At 41.3% G+C, this 18,508-nt stretch overlaps 1 protein-coding gene across 2 annotated transcripts in view; it reads left to right on the forward strand.

Moving 5' to 3' along the window:
- CREB3L1 (cAMP responsive element binding protein 3 like 1) overlaps positions 1-18,508 on the forward strand; it is a 112,679-nt gene that overhangs the window by 19,510 nt on the left and 74,661 nt on the right. The window contains exon 1 of one of the 2 annotated variants that reach the window (XM_048486221.1): positions 16,886-16,904. The exons of the other annotated variant lie outside the window; for it this stretch is intronic. The gene's annotated coding sequence lies outside the window, so the exon portion shown is untranslated. Of the gene's footprint in view, positions 1-16,885; positions 16,905-18,508 lie in introns of those variants that run through there. 2 annotated transcript variants of the gene reach the window in all.

Below are 18,508 nucleotides of genomic sequence, written 5' to 3' on the forward strand. Positions count from 1 at the left end.
GTTTTTGCAGTTAGATTTTTTTTTAAAAAAAATGTTTCTCCTGAGATGGCCAAAGATGCATCCTGACTTCAGTACCTGTTCAGTATTTCCCACAGGATATCTGTACACAGTCGTAAATTCATAGTCTGAAGACCACAACCTCCGCTGCCAAATTTTTATGTGTAATCCCTAGCCTGATGACAAGTTTTAGAGAACTTGAACAGTATTTTGGGTTGGTTCTAATAAAAGGTATGAAATGGCTAATACTTTTGGGTTTTGCTTTGAACTGGTTTGTCTACCTGCAATCTTGGTTAACTTTAATGGTCATGATGTGTAGGTTGGAGCTTTGGGCTCCCACAAATTTTACAGGATATGTAAATATAGCTACAAAACAGATTATTTAATATCCACTGTGTTTTAATTGATCTTAATTGTTTTTCTGAGTGCTGAAGTTTGTCTTTCAAGAAGAAACTATTCTTGCCTAACATCATACATGAGGAAGAAGTCGGCATTGCAATAATTGACCTGCTACTGATTTTATACAAAGTCCAATCACCTAAGAACACTTTTGATTTCTCCAGGTTGTATGCTCATATCATGAGAGCCAGAAATTTGCTTTTAAAAGAATGCTGAAATTCTACAGAATCAAAATTCCAGTTTGTTGTTTTTTTGTAAACAGATTCTCTGCAACCCTGAGTATTTTCTTCTCAATGTAAGTGATTTATGTTGCAAAGTAAGCTCCTTTTTGGAAATTCCATTCAGCACTACCACTAGTGTTTCTAATGAACACATAGACAGCAGAGAGTCCAAGCAAATAAAGAACATAAGGTATGATGTACGGTACTGGGTTTTGATGCATGGCTGGATAGTTGCATCTAACAAGGTTTGATTTATTTTCGTGACAAAGCAGCACCGCAGTATCATCTTGCATTATATATGCCTTCTCTGTGCCTTGGGTTAAAGCTATGGTGGAAGGTATATTTTGTTTAAAAAGGAAGGGTTGTTGTTCTTTTTTAAAAGCTACCCTGTATGTAAAAATCTCTGAAAGGCTCCACTGTAAGAAGCCTATTTCTTTCTTTGCCCTGACGATATGGAAAACAAATCCCACGTGGCTTAGGTCAGGAAGGGCCCTTGCTAAAAAGTGGCCTTGCCATACATTTCTCCTGATTCTTAGGCCAGTGTTTTGCTACTCAGTGTCAGGTTGTATATGCAACCTCAGGTGCATGACATCTTTATCCAGATGCATTTGTGAGGAAGGGTGAACTAGGAAAAAGAGACCGTTGAAAAGAGAGTGATTGGGAAAGAAAGGGTGAAAATGGCTGGCGATCTATTCAGAGTGCTCCTGAGTCATTGGGAGCTACTGGCATAGCCAGTTAAATTACCATTTATCCATGGTATGATGTCATCTCCACAGTCCTGCTCTGGCTTCTTCCTCTCCTCTTGTGCTGGATGCCCTTGCAGCTGGGACATGTTGGAAATGGGATCTTTGATTTCCTGCTGATATCTTAGGAGATTTCCTGGCTGCTTTTCAGAAGCAGCTTATGTTTTGGGTTGCTTCAGTCTCAGTTAAAGGATGCTGTCCAGCCGGAATACTGAACAGCTGGACATGGCTTTGTCAGGCTCTAAGCCAGATCCTCGAACACTGAACACTGTGCTTTTTTATCTCACAAACCTTACAGGACAATCATGTAATGGACTATCTAGATCTGATTGCATCTAGAGCAGGGCTTCCTTTAACTCAGCATAGATATGAACTTCAGCAGCTTTTTTTCTATTTGTTTGGGGTGAAGCATGACACTACCAGACCGATCTTTATACAATGCAAATAAATAGGTTTTGCCATATTTAGAAGCCCCACATTCAATCACTTTTGCATGACTTAAGTTCTGCAGTGCCCCTAATTCTGGCCATGGTAGCTAACATTACTTCTAGGTCTATAACTAAAGCCCCATCATTCTGGAGCAGAGAAAATATATTTCAGCAAATGAGAGATAAAAGTTAAAACTCATTCTGTTTAAGGTGAGCCATGAGTAAATCACTCCATCAATCTATCTGGGGGAAATAGGAGAGCCTACCCAGTAGCCAAGGGGCGGTTGGTATTCAAGAATAACTGATTATATAAATAAGCCCTTAGAGAGGCCTCCTTCAAATCCTGCTGGTTAAGAATCAAATGCTTCTGCTGAGTTCTAGCCAGTGGTTTTGAGTCATTGCTTTGGCTGGTATTAATAGAGGTAGGCATCCACCCTACTTCTTCCATGGCTGGAGAGAGCCACACCTGCCATAAGAGAGCCAGAAATAGTAATGATAATAATAGCGAACCTCAAACTCCAACAGTATAATCTTAGAAAAAACCAGGATCCAAAAGCAAGATAGAAAAAGAGGGGAGGAGAACGTCAAAGAGGCCAAGAGCCAAAATCCACACTAGTAGCATGTCAATTGCTGCTTGGAGAGATTTTTCCTTCTGCGCTCAGATCAAAGCAATGGTTTTTGCTGTCCAAGACACAGCATTTCCAAAACTTTGTTCAAAACCTCCAGAAAATGAACCCAAGATGCACAATTAAGTGCACAATTAATTCAAGAAAATTTTCAGAAGATTAAGGGAATTGCATACATTGTTTGGAATGGGAGAGTAGGAAAGATGTAACAGAACTGATGGGGCTTGGAGCAGGGAGAAATACTGAGGGCTTTAAAAAAATACTAGTTGCTGACAAAGAATATAAAATTGTAGGTTTAAGTGCAACAAAGAGATCCTGTCTCTGCCAGAGCTAATTGCTGTAGAGCCTAGATTGCATCTAGAAAGAGGGCCATTTTTGTTAACCAGAGATGAAAGTATCAGAGATCCAACTGCAATAAATAGACAATACTCTAAATCAGACCAGTGCAGCATCTAGCCCAGTATTATTTATGTGGATTAACACATCATCCCACTCAGGGGTGTAACGAGGCAGCCCTGGGCAAACTGTAGCCCTGGGCAAAACCTGAGTTGGATGCCCCCCCCCCATGGGCGGCCACTCCACCATGACCAAATTTTTTTTGCACCAGGACATTGGTGCCTGCAGGGGGTGCATTTTTAGACATATCAGCACCAAAATTTCAGCATATCATCAGGAGACTGTCCTTATGCTACTCTCCAAGGTTGGTGAGGTTTGGTTCAAGGAGTCCAAAGTTATGGACCCTCAAAGGGGGTACCCCATCTCACATTCTTTGCTAACGAGATGGGGGCTACCCTTTTGAGGGTCCTTAACTTTGGACCCCCTGAACCAAACTGCACCAAACCTTGGGGTTGCCATCATTACAGTCTCCAGATGATACCCTGAAATTTTGGTGCTGATACGTCCAAGAATGCCCTCCCTGCAAGAACATCCCGAAATTTGCCCAAGAATCTTTGTTCTACATTGAGTTTTCTGCATTGCTGTCAATGGGGGTTGCAGGCTGGGGGAGGGGGCACATTTCTGAAGGCACAGTCTCAAAGCTTTCAGGTGCTCTAATTATACCCCCCAGTTTTGGTGCAGTTTGGTTCAGGGGGGCCAAAGTTATGGACCCTCAAAACTGTAGCCCCCATCTCCTATTAGCTCCCATTGGAAACAATGGGGGATAGGGGCACCCCCTTTGGGAGTCTATAACTTTGGACTCCTTGAACCAAACCTCACCGAACTTGGGGGGTAGCATAAGGATAGTCTCCTGATAATACGCTGAAATTTTGGTGCCGCTAGCCTAAAAACTGCGCCCCCTGCAGGCCAAAAATGGAAAACCACTAAAATACCCAAAAACGAACCCAGCATTTTGATGCCCCCCACAAGGTGATGCCCTGGGCAGCTGCCCACCTTGCCCAATGGGCATTACGCCAGAGATCCCACTGCCTTGGATAAAAGTTGCTCCAGACACTGTTTGTACTGCCTATGGCCTTTTGACTAAAGATGCCAAGGTTGAGCAAGGGACTTGATGCCCAAGGAAGATATTACCATCTGCACCTGAAGAAAAAAGTCAGTGGCAACTCTATCGCCTCTAATTTTAAAACAATGACACAGATATTCAGAAAACTCCTCTCCTTGAGAGCCAGCTTGGCATAGCGGTTAAGAAAAGGTGGCTTATCTGGTGAACCAGATGTGTTTCCGCACTCCTACATTCCTGCTGGGTGACCTTGGGCTAGCCACAGTTCTTTGGAACTCTCTCAGCCTCACCTACCTCACAAGGTATCTGTTGTGGGGAGAGGAAGGGAAAGGAACTTGTAAGCCACCTTGAAACTCATTACAGGAGAGAAAGGTGGGATGTAAATCCAAACTCTCCTTCTTCCTCCCCACCAGTAGAACCTCTGCCTCAAAATACCTCCAGTCAACATATCGGAGAACCAGGTTCAGTATGGAGGGACAGAGCTGCAAGTATTTATTTGCTTTATTTCTACCCTGCCTTTCTCTCCAATTGGGACCCAGAACAGCTTACATTGTTCTCCTCTCCTCCATTTTGTCCTCACAGAAACTCTGTAAGTTAGGCAGAGAACGTATAACTGGCTCAAGGTCACTCAGGAAGCTTCTATGGCAAAGTGTGGATTCAAATCTGTGTATCCCAAATCCTAGTCCAAGATTCTAATCACTACACCAAATTGGCTCATTGTTAGAGTTACCAACCTCAAGGTAGTTATTGGAGATCTCTCACCATTATAACTGATCTCCAGGTGACAGAGAGTAGTTTACCTGGAGAAACTACCATATATACTCATGTATAAGTCGAATTTTTCAGCACATTTTTAATGCTGAAAAAGATCCCTTCGACTTATATGCGGGTCATTAATTTTTTTTTGTTTTTACTTTGCCGGCCAGCAGGGGGCGCAGTTTTCATACTAGCGACACCAAATTTTCAGGGTACCCTCAGAAGACACTCTTGATGATACCAGCCAAGTTTGGTAAAGTTTGGTTCAGGGGGTCCAAAGTTATGGACCCCCAAAGGAGGTGCCCCCATTCCCCATTGTTTTCAATGGGAGCTATTAGTAGATGGGGCTACCCTTTTGAGGGTCCATAACTTTGGACCCTCCGAACCAAACCTCACCAAACCTGGCTGGTCTCATCAGGAGAGTCTCTTTATGATACCAGCCAGGTTTGGTGAAGTTTGGGTCAGGGGATCCAAAGTTATTGATCCCCAAAAGGGTGCCCCATCCCCCATTGTTTACAATGGAAGCTAATAGTAGACTTTCCATTTCTGATAATATCCCTCTTAAAATCTAAGTTGAGTTACATTTGGACATACAGATGATGATGAGGAATCCAGTTTTGAAGGATTTTAACTCTTGTGTTTTAGCTTGGTTGCTGATTGAGCTAAGGTTTTTGTACTTTTAAAGTTATTGTTGATACCATATTGTTCTTGTTGACCCTCTTTTCCATTTACTGTTTACTGTTTTTCTTTGAAATAAATATTCAAAAACATTTAACCTACTGATGCCTCAATTGATGTAATTTTATTGGTATCTATTTTTATTTTTGAAATTTACCAGCAGCTGCTGCATTTCCCACCCTCGACTTATACGCGAGTCAATAAGTTTTCCCAGTTTTTTGTGGTAAAATTAGGTACCTCGACTTATATGCGGGTCGACTTATACACGAGTATATACGGTAGGCACTTTTGAAGGTGGACTAAAGGGCATTATACCCCAATAAAGCCCCTCTCTTCTTCAAACCCCACAGGCTCCATCTCTAAAAATTTCCCAACCTGGAGATGGCAACCCTAGGTTAGCACATTTATATTTTGTGAGGGAAGCCACCACTTACTGGGGGGTTGTCTGATTCAGTGGCCTAACCAGGCTGTGATGAGGGGGAGTGGGGTTGTGAAGTTGTGGATGGAATGTTGTGGATGGAATGACCGATAAGTTCAAATTTTTTGTTTCTTCGCTCCATCTACAGTGTGTAATAAGGAAGCAAGGTAAGAGTGGAGTTTGTAAAGATATACAGGCAAAAATATTTAAATTACTCATTATGTACCATAAGTTTGCAATTAAAGCATCGTTGGCATGCACATAACTAGCACTGTTCCAAAAGCACAAATATTCTTTGTTTTAGTTCAGTGATTTTATAATTCCCCCATTCTACACACATTTCTACATATTGTTAGGAAATTCTAAAGAAATATGTTCAAATGATGCTGAAACAAAGCAGAAACTTGCTGCTTTTGATGCAGTGCAGTTATCTTGTAGAACACTTGTTTTAAAGCAGTCCCATATCAAAATGTCTTTGCATGGGGGGATATTCACAGGTTAGCGAGAAGGTGTTAGGCCTCAGAACCTTAAGCCAATAAACAGACTCTGAAGTATCAATTAGCAGCATTTATTGATGAGGAATCAAAGCACCATACTTGGCGAAAGCCAGTTCTGATGAACCTGGCATTCCCAGTCCCCTTTATTCCCTGCTGAAAGCCCCCTCCCAGTTTCCCAAAATGTGAAAAACAGTCTTTGGGGCCGAGACGCCCCAAGGTCGACAGCAGATAGCGAGAGAGCCACATGGCCTCCTGTCTCTATGAGATAATGGATGTAATTCTTTTCTCATGGGACAGAGGTGCCAAGGGAAGCATAATTTCCTACAAAGCATGTGAAGCCATTAAGTAAAGATCAAGGAAAGAATGCACAGATGGCAGTGGTTACTTATATCTCAGGCTGGTTACATATATCTCAGAGCAGCATTGGTACCATTGGTAATGGTATTTCAATCCATTACATAGGAATGGGAATGCGCCTTAATCACCCAGATATCCCCCTGACAGAAGGTTAAACTCCTGTGAATAAATTGCCCTTTGGTTTGGAAAAGTCTTAATTTGGAAGCACTTTCCAACCAAAGTAGTTCCTCACATATTCTTAGATCCCCCTGTGAATAGACCCTTCCGTGCCAGAAAAAATTCACTGTCAGCTAGATTTATTTGTCAGATATTTTTATCCCACATTCTTACTTAAAAGATCCACATGCAAGTTTACAATCAAATTTAAAAATATAGTAAGAGTACAGAACAGACTGTATATAACAAAATCCATATGAGCATTAAAAGCAGCTGAGTGTGGCAGCAAAAAATCTCTTAAATATTTGATTATTCCATCAACTGTTAGTAGAATTAGATAGGCATTGATATTCCACTGGATGCTTCAAATTAATACAGTAAGTCAGTATTTTTATTTGATTTGATTTTTAACCTGTACATTTCCCCGCAAAGTCACACTCAGCAATTATATGGCATAAAATTATACAATATAAAATCAATGCAACATTTAAAACTGTAATTCCCAACTAGAATTTATAAAAATTTCTAATTTATTCTAATTAATCAGTTCTTAATAACTTACGGCCCCAAACCAGCTTGGTGAGTTGGGAGCTTATATGAACACAAACACAGATTATATGAACAAAAGTGGCCCTGGTTATGGTTGCTAATAGTGACATAGGAAATTCCTGGCAATTTGGGAACAGTGCCTGGGGAGAGCAGAATCTGGGGACAGGAGGAAGTTTTTTGGGGATGTGAAGTCATAAAGTCCACCATCTAAAGCATACAATGTCCCTACACAATCCTTTCATTTTTAGATTTTTTTATGTGACTGTAAATTTTTCAGTCTTTGACACCAGTTCTTTCTCTTTGATCTTCAGATGATTGGCCAGAACTGAGGCAGTTTTCTTGTGTTCAGTTTTTTTTAGTTTTCTTGTTCCATTCTTCTTTTGCTGGATTTGGATCCTCTGGAATCTTTCTAAGTCTCAAGACCTTCTCTTTTATTTGATTTTCCTATTGAAGAATGGTTAAATAATGTATTTTAACTTCCTGTTGTACAGAGTCCACGTCTTGTTTTAAAGTTTTCCTTTCCTCTTTGGTCTTTTCCACATTCTCTTCTATTTTTTTGGAATTCAACTTTCATCTCTTTAATAGCATTATATGTTCAGACATCATCTTGGGGATACTGTTATTAACAGTGACTTTCAGAGAGCTTATTTCTGCCCTGAGTCTTAGCATAATGGCAGATATGCTCTTAAGATTGGTGGTCATCTTATCTATTTCAAGGGACACAGATCTCTTTCTGGTAGATGCTACGAGCACTGGATGTCATTGTTTCCATAGTTTCCAAAAGTTTCCAAAAGTTTAATGCAGAGATCAAATTCCTTTCTCTCTCTGGTCAATGGCATATTTCTAAGATCTTTTCTTTTCCGACTTTGTTTTGGCAACCCACCAACTGAGAGGGGAATAATATCTAGAATTTTTTGCCTTAAAATGACTGTCTCACTCTGATGCCTTCTCCTCTGGGAATAACTTTTAGTATAGCCTTATTTAAACTCTTTTTCTACATTCTGCATTTGCTTGTAATATCATACCTCTTTTGTTGAGTTTACCAGCTGCAGAATATGGACTCCTCTTTCAATTTTTAAATCTTTATTCCATCCACAAGGGATACACAGCTTGGATGTTTCCACCTGAGGGGGTCAGTAGCTCAAGTTGGAAACAATGGCAATAACTCCAGCTTTTCAACTCCAGCAGACTACTATGATGAGTGTTACCATGCAATCCTGCCTAGAGAACAGTGATTCAGGAAGGCATGTGGCTTCTCTGGCTCTCTCCTTCATCCACAGAGGCTTATGTAGCTCTTTTCAGAACTGCACACTTTAGCTCTGGTGCCTGAGAAAGCTAGAGCAGAACCAAGCACAGCCACCCAGTCCCATATTTTCTACTGGGAATCTGAACCCTTGGGCTTTTTTGAAGAGCTCTTAGTGGGCTTACCCTTGGCTGTTGAGATAAGCAATACTGAGATGACCCTACCTGCTGTTCCTGAAGAGGAAGCCTTAGAGGTTTCCTAGGAGCCAGAGCCCATTCATAAAGCATTGACTTTAGATGGGTGGCTCAAGCCTGGCGGGTTTTAGGCATCAGAGCTACACAGATCTGACAGATAGAGGGAATATAAGCTTTCCCAAGACAGTGAAGGCACTCCAAGCAATACATTTTGTAAATGTCTGATCTAGCCATTTTAGCTCTGCATGAGGAGCATTTCTTAAACAACGCCATGTCCATCTTTACAAACAAGTTAAACAAATATATTTATGTTTCAAAATTCCAAATGGTTTCTTTGTGTTATGCAGTTATTTAAAAAATTCATTGAGGTTTGTTGTGTTGGACTTGAAAGATACTTACTTTCATGTTGCAATGCAATTCATAAGGAATAAAGAAAATGGTTATGTATTAAATTTGAGGGGAAAGTTTATCAATATAGGTGTTGCCATTTGGGTTGGTTACTGCCCCATGGGTTTTTACAAAATGTATTGCTGTGGTCGCAAGGGTGCATATATCCTTACTTAGATGATTGGGTTATAGTAGCATTGTTCAAAGAGCAACTTGAACAGGACATCCAGCTGACAGTGCAAATGTGTGATAGTTTGGGTTGGAATAGGAAAAAATCTAAATGGCAAATCTCTCAGGTGGTACAGTTTATTGGGGCAAGGTTAGATGCTGTTGTGGGAAGAGCATTTTTGCCTGAGGATAGAGGAGACAAGATTTCCAGGATGGTGAGAGCTGTGATTAGACAGCTGTACCAAGAGGCCAGAAATATGCTGTGCATATTGGGATTAATGGCATCCACTATGGCTTTTTGCCTGGTGGCTAGGTTGTTAATGAGACCATTACAGTTATGTTCTTGGGAGTATTTTGGCCTAACATCCATCCCCTTTGTAAGAGATTACAAATACTCAGGGCAGTGTGTAAATCATTAATTAAATGGAATGATAGATCACATCTATTTGAAGGGGTCTTGGTTAGGATTCAAATACATGAGAAAGTGATTACAACTGATGCTTTGCTGCTGGTTTGGGAGAACCTGTAGTAAGAGATATAAGGTTCAGGGCTCATGGTCTGAATTAGAACAACAGTTGCATATCAGTGTACTAGAATAAAGAGCTATCAAAAATGGCCTTAGCTCTTTTACAGGTATACTGAAGGGAAGAGTATGTTGGTTCAAATGCACAACACAGCTGCATTGGCCAACCTTTGGAAGCAAGGAGGATAGGGAACAGGTTACTGATTTCAGAAGTGACTGCAGAGTGAGAATGGACTATTTGCTATGCAGTGAAATTACACGCCATTCATATATGCATGAAAGTTGAACACCGAGATAGATTGGCTAAACAGAGTATTCATGACAAATCACAAATGGGAACTCAAACTTGAGTTTTGGGACATGATCTTTCAAATATGGGGTTACCCTGAGATTCTGCTACATGGCAGAATGCAAAGGTCCAACAGTTTTGCTTGGTGTCAGGATCAGACTCAAGGTCATTGGGGGACACCTTTCCAATTCAGTGGAAGGAGAAACTTTATAAGGCATTCTTCCCTTTTCCGCTCGTGGAGACGGTGTTCGGAAAGGCAGATCAGAAAGAGACAGATTAAATATTGATGGCTCCATTCTGGCCAAGACAAATATGGTTCCTCAAATTGAGACAGATGGTGGAAGGACATTTTATGAGAATGCCATCGGATCCGGATGTGCTTTTGATAATGCTGGGCATATCTCAAAACCTTCACCATTTGCATTTGATGGCATGGAGGATCTTTCTGCGGGGGAAGGGGTGGCCTGAAGAGTCGAAACATATCTTTATACACTCCAGGAAGCAGTCAGTAAGGCACTTCTGTGCTTACAAATGGGCACACTTTACAGAGTGGTTGCTGTCAGAGTCGACTCTGTAACATATATTTATGGAAACAAGGGCTTCCATTCTCATCCATGAAGGTTCATCTGGCAGCAATATTGGCTTGCCATATAGAATTTCAAGGAAAATCTGCATTTTCTCAAGGTCTGACAAAATATTTTTTGAAAGGACTATGTAATGTTTACCCTCCAGTGCGGGTAATAGTGCCACAATGGTTATTACCCTTAGTAAACCATTTGCAACAACATCAGCCAGAAGGGTTGGGGAGTTAGCTGCATTGAGCATTGAAACCTCATTTTTGAAGATTTTTGAAGGCAAAGTGGTTTTCAGGACTTCATTGGAATTTCTACCCAAGGTAGTATCTAAGTGTCATATGGCAGAGCAGTTGCTTTTACTGTGTTTTTTCCAAATCCTACGTCAGAAATGGAAAGAAGCCTGAATGTGAGAAGGGCTTTGCTGTTTTATTTTAAAAGAACAAGAGCGCTTGGGAAGAATGAGAATTTCTTTGTTACTTATACAGGTCAGTCTAAAAGGAAAAAAGCATCATCATAGACTATCTAGGTGGATTGTCTCCACAATAAATCTGTGTTATAATCTGACAGAGGTGCTGTGCCTGTTAGTAGCTTATGCTCACTTGTTGAGAGCTCAAGATTCATCAGCTGCATTTAAGAAAGGAGTTACTCTGCAGAATGTCTGTCAAAAAGCCATGTGGTCATCAGCTGACACATTTGTTCAGCATTATGAGATTGATCTGGAAGAGAAAAGAGATGCAGCAGTGGAGAAAGCTTTTTTGCAATTCATGTGTTTACATGAAGTTAACCCGCCAACTGGTAAAATGGAAGCATGCTAAAATCCTAATGTGGAGATGCACAGAAAACCAATGATAAAGTCAGGGTTGCACTTCCTTGTATCTGATGTTCATCACGGTCTTCTGGGAAAGCATAAATACTCTCCCTCTGCCCCACTACTAGTTTTCAAATAGGGTTCTTGTGGCAGCCCAGGCAGAACTGAGGGTAGGGGGCATCGAGCTGTTGGTCAGGTAGCCATTTGAGAGGGAACATGCACAAGACCAATGGCCACAAGAGCACTCTCTAATATCAAAGCTCTTAAACTTCACTGAAGAAGGCTTGCATCTGAGTAGTCCCAGTATGTGCTTTCACAACCACAATGAACATCAGTTACAGTTTATGATTTGTCATACATGATCTTTTATAGTGTTATCAATGGAATGATTCAAACAAGGGTTGCACCCCTTTACTTCTTTAAGTATGACGGAAACAGTGGAAGAATTAAACATCAAAAGTTTCAAAAAACAGTAAACTGTAAAAGGTGGCTGAAAAAGTTAAAAAGGAAAATTGTTGAAGGCTTTCATGGAATCATTGGGCATTTTTGGGCTGTGTGGCTATGGTCCAGTGGTTTTTGATCCTAACATTTTGCCCACATCTATTACTGGCATCTTCAGAAGCATGTCACAAAAACTGCTAAAAATCTGTGTTACGAAGAGAAACACATCTCACCGTGACATGCCTCTGAAGATGTCAGCCATAGATGTGAACGAAACGTTAGAAGCAAAAACTATCAGACCACGGCAGCACACAGTCCCCAAAAAATCACAGCAGTCAGTAAAAAAGTAAGAACTTGTCTGGAATTACAGACATTTGAAAACAATATAGACACTGGAAAAATAAAGCCAAGGATGAGAATTTGGACAATAAAGGAGTTGTGTCATTTGCAAATATTAAATTCACAATAAATGTGCTTTATTTTATCTTATATATTTGAGGGCTTATAACCTGTTTTTCTACTCAAAATGAGTTCTTAAAAATGGAGAACTATATTAAAGTCATTAAAATGCATTAAGACATCCAAGAAAAGATACAAAATAAGCAAACCACACTATTTTAATAACAGGAAGAATAATATTCTTATTAAAGTATTTGTAACTCTTCTGTCAACTAATTACAAATCAATAAAACAAACTATTATGAACCCTTGTTACTGTAGAGCTAAGATGGGGCAATCACTTTGTAGCTATATTGAACCCTTTCTGAGTGGGAAAGGCAAGACATGAATCTTATCTCATCCTATATAATTGGGTAACATGCAAAGTGTTGCGATGACGAACCCTTAACCAGTGGGCAAGCAGGACTGTCCGCTCGCATGCTGGTTGAGCGTTCACCAACTGTGACCACAAACTTTCAATCAATGGATATGCAGAACTGCCGTGTGCCCATTGGTTGAGGATTCTCCATACAATCCTCCTCCTGCCTTTTCCCCAACCCATGAGCGAGCTGGGCAAATGTGGCAAATCGCCCTCCCTGCTAGCTGTACAATGGCCCTTCCTCTTCCCCCCATCATCTCCTGAGCCACAGACCAAGCCAGACCCTCTACTCTCCCCCCATCCCTGGCACCCACCGCATTGTCCTCCCTGCCAACCACACAGCACCCCTCTTGCTTCCCCCTCTTCTCCCAATCCCCCCACCAAGACAGGCCTGCTGCTCTCCCATCAGCCCTGGCACCCGCCTCCCCATTATCCCACACACACCAGGAATCCACCCCCACCTGAGCAACAGAGAGTGACACGCTCTGGTAAGTCTGGCTTGGGTGGGCGATGGTGTGGGGGCGGACTCCTGGTGGGGAGAAGTGAGGAGAGGGCAGATCCCTGTCAGGCCCTCCGTTCCCCCCCCCCTTTCTAGAGTCCATTTTATTTAATGTTAAAATGGTCTTTGGTGCTAGTGTTTTAATAAATGACTTGTGTGAAGCAGCAATAAGCAATAACCAAGCTTCTGTACCAAATGTAAGTTGTATAAATTTTTTATCAAGGAGATTTTGTGGGATAGCTCTTTCCCTCAAATGTGCAAAATATTTATTGAAGTGGTTCAACATCATTGTTTGATTTTAAGTGATCTTTCTTTGTTGCCATTCCCGCCCCCCTCCTTCCTGGCTGTTGGTGCTTCATCCTTCCATCTTAATCACACAGAGATTCCCATCCAATCAGGAATCTCTCGGTGAATGAGGTAACATGTTGATGTTGCAGAGGGCTATGTAAATTAGCAAGCAAAGCTTTTCACAAGTGCCAAAAGTTTGTCATCGAAAGAAGGCAGTTTTCAGCACTGCCAGAAATATTTGTGAAAAACTGTGAGCAGTTTTGGCTCTTCTAAAAACATCCTTGGCTTTGACTGAAAGACATCCAACTGATTTAAAAATGGGGACCAACTTATGTAAAAAAATTGAAACACTTAGTAAACTCACAGTTGAATAATTTATAGTTAATGTGCATTATTAGAGTTCTGCTTCTCCGTGATATATGGAATATTTGCAGCTGTGTTGGCTCTGTGTACCATTTTTTTCTAATTTTACCAATGACGGCAATTCCTCTTGTGACACGTTTTAGCAAATAAATCAAACACTATTTGAGGCCTTCCATTTGTGAAGAGAGGTTGTGTGGTTTGGCAGTTTTTTGTTCTGATGACATAATAAATTGCGTTTGTTAGGAAGAACAACGGATCCATCACATTTTACTATACCAAACAAAAGCTTTTGTACACCCTGCTTCCTTGTGGGATTGATGTATCTTTCTTAAAAACTGAAGGACAGCTAGTACATTTAATACTTATGCTCATGAGCAATTTTGAAACTAAAATTTAAGATCAGACTCCGATATTTAGGTGGTGCGATCCTCTAAGCCTAAGGTATTTCACTGTTCCACATCCAATAGAACAGGAAGAAATGTGTGTTTGAAAGTTCCTCCAGGACCTAACCTTTCCTTATGGTTCAATTCTTACATATTAGGGACAATACATAGAGGGATAGCCTCCTACTGACATACAAGCTTTGCATAAGGAGAGAATTGCTCTCAGGAAATGTACTTGAAAATCTGGTTTCCCAGAACAGAAGTTTGCTGTGTTTAAAATGTGTATACAAGAAATAAATGCCAGTAAATGCAATAAGTTAGCAAAAAAATTTTTTTACAGATCTCACCAAACATTCCTTTTCAGTTTTTCTTCATCTGAATTATATAAATAAGCAAAGATGCTTATAGCCATCATAAAAATATTCTGATGTGTGTTCAGACTGGTAGTAGCTTGAAAGGAGACAATATCTTTCTTACACTTTCTTGTGCTATGCTCACTATGCAATACATACTAAATCACTCTGCACATTCAATATCCATTTGCTGTGCCATCTTAAAGCACATATGGGAAGTCTGTTTCTTTACTTTAAAGTAACCTTCCATGGCAAATGTTCTACATTTTTTTTGCCTGATGTGCAAGGGCCAGCATGGTTTAAAAAAACCTTACAGAGTATTAAGGTGAAAATACAAAGGGGTGTAAGTGGAAACTTCTCACCCTGCTACCACAGGGTTGTCAACTCTTCCATGGAAAATTCCTGGATTTTTGACGGTAGTGCCTGGGGAGGGCAGAGTTTGGGGATGAGGGGAAGTTCAGCTGCGATCTGATGCCATACCCTTTACCCTTCAAAGCTACTATTTTCTCCAGGGAAACTAATATCTGTCATCTGGAGATCAGCTATAATTTGGGGAGAACTCCAAGAGCCACTTTGAGGTTGGTGACTACACAAAATACTTTTTAAAAAAGTAAGCAACATGGGGTAATTCTAGGAATCACCAGAAACTTTATGGTTTTACTATAAATTTTCTGGCAATTCTTAGAGCTACTTATGTCACTTCCAATTTTTTTACCATAAGTGACATGCCAGTGCAGTGGGCATTGTATCAGTCTCATATCCCTGCCCACAGCCCTCTATTTAATGGGATATCTTTTAAAAATTAACATAGTGTTTTCAAAATATTTTCTTGCATACTAGGGTTGCCAGACCCCTACTTTAGCACCCTGCTCCCAGCACCATTCAGCCAACCAAAAGGAAACTTACTGGCAGCAAACTTAGCCTAGGCTTCTGGTGCCTGCATCGCAGCAACATCATTTCCATCATGAACCAGAAGGGGATATCATCATGCCACCAGCAACCGTGCAGATGTGATGACATCACTTCTGATGCCTGCTGGAAATGATGTTGCTGCATTGTGGATGCCAGATGCCTAGACATACTGCCAGTAAGTTTCCCAACTGCTCCCTGCTAGTTGCCAGGACATTACCTGGCAACCCTATTACATACAAGTAAATTAAGTATTCATATGGAACAAGCAACATGTATAATTGACAGTACCTGCCTTCATTTTGCAGACATCTGATGCACTTATGCAAAAGGAAAAGTGCTTCTCCTCGCTATCCTTCACATAAACTCGTCTCTCACAATCCCAGTCATTTTCAACCTCATCTCTGTTTGTAACAATAACAGTTGGTTCTGAAGGGCTGGTGAAAGCTTCTAGCACCTGCGCACAGTAACACAGGGATTCCGGCCAGATTTTGATAAGATCATAAATGGTTTTTGAAAAGTGAGCAGAACTTGGTGTAGTGCTATTATGATCAAATTCCCCCGAATTATAAAAAATACATTAAAATTGGAAGGGTCTGTTGACTTCAATAGAGGGTCCAGTTAAGTATGGTAAGCATTTTAGCCTTATGGAGCCCAATCATCTTTAATCTGCATCAAGTCTCACTTTTTGCACAGGCTAAGTACACTACATAAAGCAAAAACTAAAAAAAACTCCACCTGATTCCTGCCCACTTTCTTAAAAAAACCCTTTGTGAGTACCAGGAAATGTGTTGGTAGGTGCCATGATGCCCATGGGCACTTTGTTGGGGACCTTGTACTAGTAAGTTCTGAGGCAGACAAAGCAAGTGGATATTGTTTACTAAGCAGACATAGTCTCTGCTTGCATTCCTGTGAGCTAACATACACACAGGCAACTTGAAGCTTTCTAGAGGTTTAATATAGAGCATATACATTTCTGCCAAACTTACATTCCAGACTTACATTCCAGAGCAGTCTAATGCAACTGTGGTGAAATAGTTATCAACAGATAAGGAAACTCCATCTTACAGCAAAAGGTTTGTTTTATTGAAGTTAACTGGTTTAGAAGTTCAGCATAAAACAAAAGAAAATGAAAGTTCACCTTACAAAAATATGCCCTCTTCTAGATGAGCAGACTTGTGTACTTTATCATTCCTTTGGAGAACTTCGAGACAAGTCACATAGTTGCAAACACTACTTAATTACTTTGCCTAGTGGGGCTGGAGGGGAGGCATCGTGGCGGGGTGAGAACTACAGACAGAGAACTGAATCACATACTGAGCATTCAAATTGAATGAAGATACAAGAGAGATAACTGGGATCAGGCTCTGCCTTACACAGCTGGTGAGTAACAAAGTATATATTTTGGCCCAACCGTGCATTGATTTCTCTAGAATTTATTCACAGCACTTATATTCCAATAAAACATTAAAATCATATGAAAATGATAATACAATGTAGTACAATTCATAGAATCATAGAGTTGTAAGGGACCCCAAGGTCCATCAAGTCCAACCCCCTGCCATGCAGGAACACACTGCTAAAATGCCATACTCCACCCTTCATAAAAAAAACAGCATTGTTCTGTTCCAAAAATGTAACAGGGTGCTCATTCATGAGAACTGAAAACATGTTTTTAAACATAATGCCTTTAATTTGTGTGTAGCATTGCTGCTACAACTGAACTAGGAGACAGAAGAAACCCTTCCATTTTCTTTCCCTCTCTTCTATCACCTTGAAACCCCTTCCCCTGCAGATATTCTGTTGCAAAACCATTTCTCTGATTGCATCAAAGAACTGATGCTTAAAGTTGCAACATATTGTGCCCCAGTGAATCTGACACAAGTTCATCTCCTCCCTCAAGTTCCTTCCAATGGTTATTATAGGTTAAAAGGTCTTATCAAAATCACTTCAGATGGCTGATTCAGAACACATGAGCAGCCTCTATTGGCTTCTGGAATTTTTCCAATCTGACCAAATGTCTGCCCTTCTGAATTACAATATGTTATTCACCTTGTCTTGAAGAAGTACTGTAATGTGTGGTTCATAGATATATTAGATAAGCCTTATGCCATCTTTCCAGAATGAGTTCACCAATGTCATATATTTCAGTTCATTTCAAGCAATAATTGTAGGAGAAGCAGGGTGATACAAATCAGAGAAAATACCTTATTTCTTCTCTGGCAATACAGCTGACCATGATAGGCTTTTCCAAGTACAAGGAACAGGCCTTCAAAATGCTGGACTCTGCTCCATTCTGCACAGCACAAAAAAGACGTTTGTGGGACATCTTAAAAAGAGGCAACTGCCTCTTTACACTCCAACAGAGGGGTACCAGGGGAAAATGGTGGCCAGGCCCCCACCACCTGGGCCCCTCACCCCCCACGCCTTACTTACCTTAGCTGGCAGAGGAGGCTGGTGACAGTCCCAGGCAGCCTGGTGGGGCTGGACTGAGGGGCACCTGGTGGTCCCATGGCAGGCTCCCACCCTGCCTCGGTGGCGGGTGGCTCAGGCGGGCTCCACAGCCCCAGGCCGGGTCTTGCCCTTTCTAGCCTCCCTGTCAGCAGGGAGGCCGGAAAGGGCAGGAGCCAGCCTGCAGCTGGGACAAACAGTTCAGCCAGTGAGCAGCACCCTGACATGGAGGGAACCGCTGGCCGGGTTGCCATGCACAGGAGAGGCTGGGTGCAAGGACCCGGCCAGTGCCTGGGGCCCCCCACATGACCAAATGGCATGTGCCCAGGGATACCCCATGTCCCCATGGGCAGTACACCACTGCACTCCACACATCCAAGTAAGATGTCTGAGAGACATCTTTAAAAGAGGCGGCTTCTAGGTACTTTCCCGACTGTAAAGGCATCAGAGGGGAAAAGAGGCCATTTCCTGCCTGACTGTTTTGCAAGGAGAATCCCTTCACCTGCACACAAAATGTTGGGCGCAAGCTGAGCATG

The sequence above is a fragment of the Sphaerodactylus townsendi genome, linkage group LG02 (genome assembly GCF_021028975.2).
Source record: "Sphaerodactylus townsendi isolate TG3544 linkage group LG02, MPM_Stown_v2.3, whole genome shotgun sequence".
NCBI classification, from domain to species: Eukaryota; Metazoa; Chordata; class Lepidosauria; order Squamata; family Sphaerodactylidae; genus Sphaerodactylus; species Sphaerodactylus townsendi.